We start from the raw sequence: 8400 nt of genomic DNA, 5'->3' as shown, positions 1-8400 counted from the left end.
AGTGCCTCATTCATTACCTGTGTTTCTATGGTAACCAAATATCCCATAATGGCTCTGTTACAATGCCAAAAAATGTTTCAATTTAAGCTAATCTGTTCAATTTTAGGTCATTATTCTGCAGCACTAGCAAGGATGATGTTATAGCTTTTTTGGCCTTTTTGGACTTATTCTGTCGTTGAGAAAAGAAAAAAAATAGACACTAAAAAGATGTTGAGAATAAGAAGCCATGGGATATCCACACATTCAAAAAATCTTTTATAGCTGTCTGGCATCTAAATCAAATGTATTTTGTGGTCTTGTGGTCCTTACAGATGTGTGTTACAGTTGATTTTTACTTTGAAAAAAAGAGTAAAGTCCTGCTTTGATTTCTGTGGCCTTGATTTTCCTTGCTTGGATTCTGGATGTCTTATGTTTTCCCTATTAAAAAGAAATATTCAAGATTTGAGTACCCTGTATGGGTAATCATGCTTCAAAAATAGTGGGACTTATGCTTATTGATTAAATATTATAAGATTGATGTTATCATTTTGATCATAAATATCTCATGGAGGCTCTGACCTTCTAGTGACACATTCCAGGATGGTACCCTTACACATCTGCACCCTCAACACTGCAACCACTGAACACACATTTGACCTGAGGATGGTGGAGCTCTTGCAAACAACTGAAAATGAGCAGCTGCAGAAGAGTTTGAAGAATTGGGAACACAATGTACTTTTTTTGTTCTGTTCTTGTTTGCTCGTCTCTAGGTCTCTAGTTGGTTGGCTTTTATCAGTAGGTATAGCAGTGGCCATGTAGAAGAGTTTCTCAGCAGAGTTCCCTTAGGTGCAAAGTGAAGCAGCTAGAATTTCAGCAGAGGGCTTCGGTAAGTGATACTGCTCTTTTCTCCACCTTATCTGCTCAGTATTCTTCCTGATTTCCTCTGAGATTCTCTCAGACTGAAGAACTTTTGCCCCAGTATCGACAAATTGTTGTAGGAGTCATTTCAGTGTTGTGTCACTTCAGGGTTCTGCTGCTACGGTAGTATCAGGCCTCCTGCTTTGATGAACTGCAGGAAAGCAAGAAACCTGTTTACAGTTCCTTCGACTGCAGCCAGTAAATGTGTTTTGTTACCTGGGCTTGACGAGATAAATACCAGCACCAGAAATGAAGCTGAAGAATGGAGAGAAATTGAATTGGAAGAGAAATTTTTTTTGAAGCATACATACTTTTTGTAGGAACAAAAGATGAAATCTGGATGAATATATAAAACACTCAGTGCTTTAAATGTGTCATAATGACACACACGTGCCTGGCAGACTGACTGTAAGTGGGCATGCCACGAAGACAGAGTGACGGTGCCACAGTTGCATTGGCAGCATACCCTGCTGGCGAAAAGGAGACAGACACCACAGCTGGATTTGCTCAGGCTCACTCATACTGTAGGGTATGTGCTGCCCAGCTGGAGTCTTTGCCTGACAGCTGAGTACAGACAAATGAGGGCAAATGGAGACTGAGTTTTCCTAGAGAGGAAGAGGAGGAGGAAGCTTTCTGCACATGCTCCTTGCAGCAGACAGATTACTAGATCAAGTGTCTGAAAAGCATACATCATCTTTCCACTGCTCTACCCAAACTGGTCCTTTTGTCTCTCCTACTTTGCTCTCCTGCCCCCTGGAATGGCTGAGGTGGTTAAAAAGACACTGTTTCTAATGTCATTGTCAAGCCACCTCTCCAAGTGGCACATGAGCAACTGTGAGCTCTTGACAGTGGTGACATCCACCGTCAGCCAGCATATGTGACCATCAACCAGTACCTGGGCAGGCTTCAGAAAGCAAAGTACTCATTGTTTCTCTCCCTAGTTAGTTATACATCAGAAGGAACTGTACTGATAAAAACATGTGCCTCAAATACTCTCTGTTCATTAGATCATCCTACAAGTGTTAATTTACAGAGAACTGGTCCATAAAAGATCCATAAAAGGTAAAACACTGATATCAAATTTTACAACCTATTGTTGTTTTTTTATACATGTGAAAAAGTGGTACCATAACCTTTTAAGACAGTGAGATTATATGTCACATGCATAGTTAGCTCTTCTTCAAAGTTCAATGGTGAAGGAAACAAAGGACTTATGAAGAGTTGCGTAATGTTGACCATACTGCCCAGATTTTATCACTGTGGTACCTATAAATCTTTGGAGGCAAGAATGCGTAGCTGCTTACTAGCAGGTGCCCAGAAAAGAGGCTTAAGTCTGTGATGAATTATTAAAGAATGTCATCATGGATCAAATTTTGTGTTCCTTTAAACTTTGTTCTGTCCAGCTTTGCTAAGTGGAACAGTAATGGTTTCTAGAATCTAGTTCAGAACATTCATATAGTGCATCAACATTGCACCCTTTCCTACCTTTTATGTGAGCACTTCTCCAAAACAGAACACCACAATGCTTGCTTTCAGTGTTTCCTATGTCTGGGTTTGATGGTATTTTGTACCACAACATCACTGGGAATGTGGTATTCCAGAGGAAAATTGCAGAAAATTCACCCATTCACAGTCCCCTTAATTTTGTCAAATACAAGTGCCACACTTCGCTGGGATGTGCAGAACAGTATAATACATTAACATGAAATTTATATTCTTTGTGATCCTTGAAAATGACATTTCTAACTGTTTATTGAGAGAAAAATGCTCTTCTAGTAGAACAGAAGTGTATTCTTTCTTCGAAGACGATACGTCCTTTTGTACATCAGGATATACAGCCAACTTGTGTTTGGGCCCCCAGCCTTCACTAAGCCACAACATTTAAAATTGCCACTGTTCACTGCTTTGTTTTCAAGAGTCACAAAAGTAAAAACATGCACAGTTTTAAAATCTGGAGATTTAACACAGCCAAAGTGCATGTAGGCAAGGGCTGTGCCCATTTAATGACATAAACATGTAAAGTGGGTGTAAAGAAATACTCATCTCCCTCTTGTTAGTGCTGTTTTTAAAGAATGGCTTTGTGACAGCTATGATATTTTCCCCATGACTTTCTGTCTTCCTCATGCACAACTGCATTGTATTGTGGAAATTTTAAAGTGCAGTAAAATGGGTAATTTCAATTGTTAGAGTAGTATGTTCATGACAAGTATAAGAGAGTAGAGATAACCCTTCTTCTACTATGTGTGTAGCTACTTCAATACAAAAATGAATGCAAAGATCTGAGCCTACTAAAACCACTAAAAAGTTGCTTCAGATATTTCTCACCACTCACAAAAGAATTTGTGATGTTCCTATTTTTTAAATCCAGGGTAGACAAAGAAGTCGGGATGATTCCTGTTCTGCAAGTGAAGATCTGCAATAAAAGCAAATATACAGAGAGGAACCAAAATGCTGTGCATTTAAGCACAAAATAGGCATAAGCATGTTGCTGCCCAATCCACATACTTTATGTCTGCCTTGTGTGAGCTACTGTCACAGCTGCAGCTCAGGCTCAAAGCACAGAAAAAGCTTAGAATAAGCAAATTTATGATGATGGTGGATTTAGCTTCTTGATCCGGACATGCCTAATCATTTTAAGCTGTATGAGGAAGAACTTTAGCTTCCCCTCATAAATATCCCAGAATATAATGCAAGGCTTTGAACTTGGTTTACCAATATGAGCTGAGAGTGTGCTCAGACCACTGTGTAACTGATGCACTGCAAATACATATAGGATCACACAGAAAGTCTGTGGCTGAATTGGGATCTGAGGAAAGAGCTCCTATGTTCCAGTTTAGAGGTGAAATAGTTGACAGAAAGAGCGTTTGTTTTTCTTTGGCTGTTCCCATCTGGAATATAATACAAGGTTTGCAATGACTCATGCAAGCTGACTCACAAGTCTAAGGAGTACCAGTGGTACAGCAGTAGCTGTACATTTTGCTCCTGCAGCTTAATAAAATTTCTCCTACATATGCAGTATTGCCTTATTACTGCAGAGGATAATGAGGAAATAGAATTATGTATTTAAAAAATCATTGAAAAATAATTCAGGGCATCATTGCATTACTGGGAAGTTCCTGACTAGGTATTATGGTGGCTGTCAGTTTGATTCAGTTATTCCAGGAAAATAGTTAGGGTGGCTGGTTTAGGTAAAAGACGTTTTTATAACAAGATGTTCAAGTGGGTAAGGTAGAAAACCTTGGAAGAGCTTGGAAAAATATCTGCACTGAAGTAAGTAGAAAAACATGGCTATTAAAAAGAGCAGAGAAGCGAGTAGTGAGACATTCTCAATGATTGCATTTATTGTGTAGAAAGAATGCAGATTTTCTTCTATTGGCATGCAGTACTGTTAGGAAAAGTGTTGTATTATTCCTAAAGTGTGCATTTTCTGCATAAAATCTTGTAGGCTTTCATTTGACGTTAGCCAATATATTTCCAACAGCTTTTCTTAATATCTGTCTTTGATCCATTCACAATATCAGTTTCCACTACCCATGTGGTAAAATCTTGAAGAGCACATTGGTACTTTCTGCCCATCGCTCTCTGTGATCCCATCAATGAAATCACCTCTGTATAAATATGCGCAAAACCAATCCTTTGCTCTCCTTTGTACAACCGTGTCGTAGGTTTGTTATTCCCAGAGAAAACTGACAGTAATTTGTTATTCTGACTCTTTGAGATTCATTTCCTCTAATTTTAGATGCATGTAAAGTGGATGTGTGAATCAGAAATCTCCATATCCCTTTTATAATCTGTAGAGAGAAGAAGAAATTTTGGGGGCTTTGTCTATTGCACTTTAGAGTAGATGTATATTTTTAGGATGAATATTTTTCTGTCCATCGGTCTGTCAGGCATAATTTTTGCACTGCCTTCTATCTCTGTAGTCTCATGTTGAGATCATACACTCCTACGGGCAGAGAACACCTTTTGTTTCGTATGGGGAAAAGCTGCATGGAATCAGAACTGAAGTTTTACGTTTCTTAGGAACAGTAAAAGCACAAAGTACTGAATGTAATCCCAGGTGATTATTTATCTCTTATAGTATGTCACTGAGTACTTCAAGGATATTTGAATCTCCAGTTGTAAGGTGTATATGTGGTTTTAAAAGACTCGGGATTTAACAAGCTGGTGCTCTCCGGCCTTCGTTCTTGTGACACAGCAACCAGATTGCTAATCTGTAAGCAGGAAGAGGAGCCTTGTTTACTGCCTATTCTGCTGTGGCTGATGAAAATAGCTGTAAGATAGAAAAACTTGAAACTGAGAAGCGAAATAGCAGCATAAAAATATTTTTTTTTCCTGGATAGACTGTAACATCTGGTCATACGTCACTCTGGCTAAAAAATGAAGAAAGTTTCTTCTGCTCCAGGAAATTTGAATTTTAAGTCTGTCCAACAAAAGTTTTATGAACACACTTTAAATACATTAAAATGCACTTCAGCAATCCCTATCCAATATTACATTCAGTCACTCATTTTGTTTTTATAGCATTCTCCAAGTGCCACAGAGAGTTCAACTGCAAAGCACATTTAATTAAAAACACAGTTAAGTAAACAGGATTGGGTTTTATAAACCACGAGACACCTATCATTTTAATCACACATGGAAATGTAGTCCATACACCAGAGGCATAGGTAGCTATCTAGAAAAACTGCAGAAAAAATCCCATTTTTGTTTTATTGAGCTTCAGTAGAGATTAAAGAAAGAAATCCATATATGATGTAGAATTCTGAACATCTGGTATTTCATGTACAAATAACTAAATATTGAAAATTGAATTGATGTTGTCCTAAAGCAGGCTATAAAAATGGAAGCTTAAAGTTGGACCTCTTTCAGACAAAAATTAAAAAAAGATGCTTTTCAAAAAAGATGAGCTTTTCAGCTTGGAATCTTCATCAGTGCTGTAATATTGCCATCTATTTTTTAAATAGTTGTATGAATTATGTTTATGTTTTTATCATTTCACTACATCTCTGGTTATTACTTTTATGTATCCAATATGATGTACAAGAAATGAGCCAGATAATCATCAGTAAGATGAACCAGCCACGAATTCAGATACTGTACATTCATTACGCTCTAATAAGAAGACTCTGTGTGTGTAAAGATTTGTATACTGAGCTGTGTCTGTTTTTCAGTTCTTATGGCTGCACCGTGAGATGCTTACCAAGGTTTTCAGGTTTGTGCAGACTGCCTCTGCTGCTTTTGTGAGCCCACACGAACAGAGAGCTGCATGCCAGTGGGCTTTATGGCAGGTATTTGTCTTCAGCTATGTCTGTGTGGAGTAGTGGATAGCTGACAGCAAGATCATGAGTGCTTCGACTCAATGGCCATGGTCCTAAGAAGAGCCAGCATGCTAGGAATAAATAATAAACAGAATTTTAACAATACTGTCACTTATTAAACAAATATTCCATGATAAGACTGACATTTTTTACTTTAAATGACAACTCCTGTAAGCACAACAGAGATCTCTTGCATATAAAAGGAAAAATATTAGAATTACTTATTAAATTGCTATTTTAAAGGTGAATGGAAGCTCAGCGCATTTGCACTTGACAGCTACTGTTGTTGTCATAAAATGAGTTTGACATTTAAATGTCAAAATTATTTATATGGATATGCTATTCTTACAAGATTTACATTGTCTTTGATTATTCTGGTATTTTTGTTCCCTTTATTTTGCTTTTCAGTCTTTTGGTTTCACTGTGGATTTATGTCCAAGTGTTGCATGATACCTTTAACCCCATACACTTCACAATGTGCTGTGAAACACACAATCTTTTTCCTGGCATATACTTCATGTTTTCTTTCTTCTTACTTCTCCATCTTCCCTCCCAGTGCATTTCCTGCTTTCTTCTCTATTTCCACAAGCTTTGTCTCCTATATGAATACTGTGAACTGTGGACTGTCTCAGATGGCTGCTGTCATCGCATTCTCATATTTTATCATTGCTCTCATATTACATTCATTTTCTAAACTTATTTGTCTTGTTTATTTAAAGTGGATATTTTAAGCAAGGATTGCATGTTACCCTGTCTTGCACAATGCCTTGCTCTGTTTAGGCTTCAGATTTTATTGCAATAGCCATGATTATAAATGTTAATTAGTTGTCATGTATAATCTTGTCTTGAGAGAGAATCATAGAATCATAGAATCATTAAGGCTGGAAGAGACCAGTAAAGTCATCTAGTCCAACAATCAACCCATTCCCACCATGTCCACTAACCATTTCCCACAGTGCCACATCAGTTCTTGAACGCCTCCAGGGATGGTGACTCCCTGATGATTTATCACTTTATCACTTTCAACTTCATAGAATCATAGAATCACCAAGATTGGAAAAGACCTTGAAGATCATCCAGCCCTATCATCCATACCATCCACCTACCACTAATATTTTCCTACTAAATTATGTCCCTGAGTACAACATCTAAACACTTCTTGGACTTTGGGCTTCTCACTCCTAAATATAATAAAAGGTCTGAGTTCAATTCATCAGCTATTTCACTAGTAGTTTAGGTGAAGGTTAGCAAAATATTTTTTCCACATACATAACTTCAGGTAACTTGAGATCTGTGATGGTTTATCAGCTGATGGGCAGTTCACTCCCATTGTACTGCTCTCCGAGAAAATAAGATGGAAAAAAACCAAGCTAGTGGATAGAAATAAAACAAACAGACAAAAACCACCAAAAGCCATGAAGAAGCAAAAGGAGGAAAAAATTATTCTCTACTTCCTACCAGCAAGAGATGTCTGGTCACATTTTGGGAAGCAAGGCTGGAGTACAACACAGTTTTTCCAGAGGACAGCTATCTTTATAGTAAGAGACCCCTCTTCTTCTTCCCATTTCCCAGCTTTTATTGCTAAGTGTGACATCATGCAGCTTGGAATACTCAGTTTGGTTTAGGCCAGTTGCCGTAGTGACGTCCCCTCCCCATCTCTTGTCCACCACAGCCTACTGGCTTTGAATGACTGGGGAGAGCCTTGATGCTGTGCCAGCATCTCAACTGCTCAACAACAGACAAAACATCAATACCAAAGTGAGTACAGCACTGTATGGACTGCTATGGGGAAAGTGAACTCCATCCTAGCCCTGAAAGTGCTTTTCCTGTTGGTGCCTGAAGGAAGGTGAGAGGGTTGTAATCCAAGGCCCCAGTTGAAAAAAGTTATATGAGATTGTTTTTGGAGAGGACTCAAAAGCAACTGGTTCCATCATAAATTAGCTGTGTTTCTTTGCATGTATACATTCAAAGCAGCCAGAGTTGGGGTCTATCACATGTTCAGAAGGATGCTCGGACCCTTAATTCAATGGCCTACAGGCAGAAATGGTCTTCTCCAATGCATTCTCTCATTAGTGCTGTGCATGTAGCTTTTAATAGCATTTCATTCCACTTCATTTAAATAAAATATGGCCTTTGTAACCAAGAAGATAATTAGTAGCTGGTGGAAGCTCATCTGTAATTA

At 38.2% G+C, this 8400-nt stretch overlaps 1 long non-coding RNA gene across 1 annotated transcript; it reads right to left on the bottom strand.

Moving 5' to 3' along the window:
• Positions 1-4415: 4415 nt before the first annotated feature.
• On the bottom strand, positions 4416-7735 carry LOC149920171 (uncharacterized). The gene is made up of 3 exons (XR_016469004.1): positions 7677-7735; positions 6101-6289; positions 4416-5111 (listed from the first exon to the last, which is right to left on the bottom strand). It is a non-coding gene; the product is annotated as an uncharacterized LOC149920171 (long non-coding RNA).
• Positions 7736-8400: the final 665 nt, after the last annotated feature.

This window comes from Phasianus colchicus, chromosome 1 (genome assembly GCF_987193195.1).
Source record: "Phasianus colchicus chromosome 1, bPhaCol1.hap1.1, whole genome shotgun sequence".
Lineage (NCBI taxonomy): Eukaryota > Metazoa > Chordata > Aves > Galliformes > Phasianidae > Phasianus > Phasianus colchicus.
This window is presented reverse-complemented; position numbering and strand designations above follow the sequence as displayed.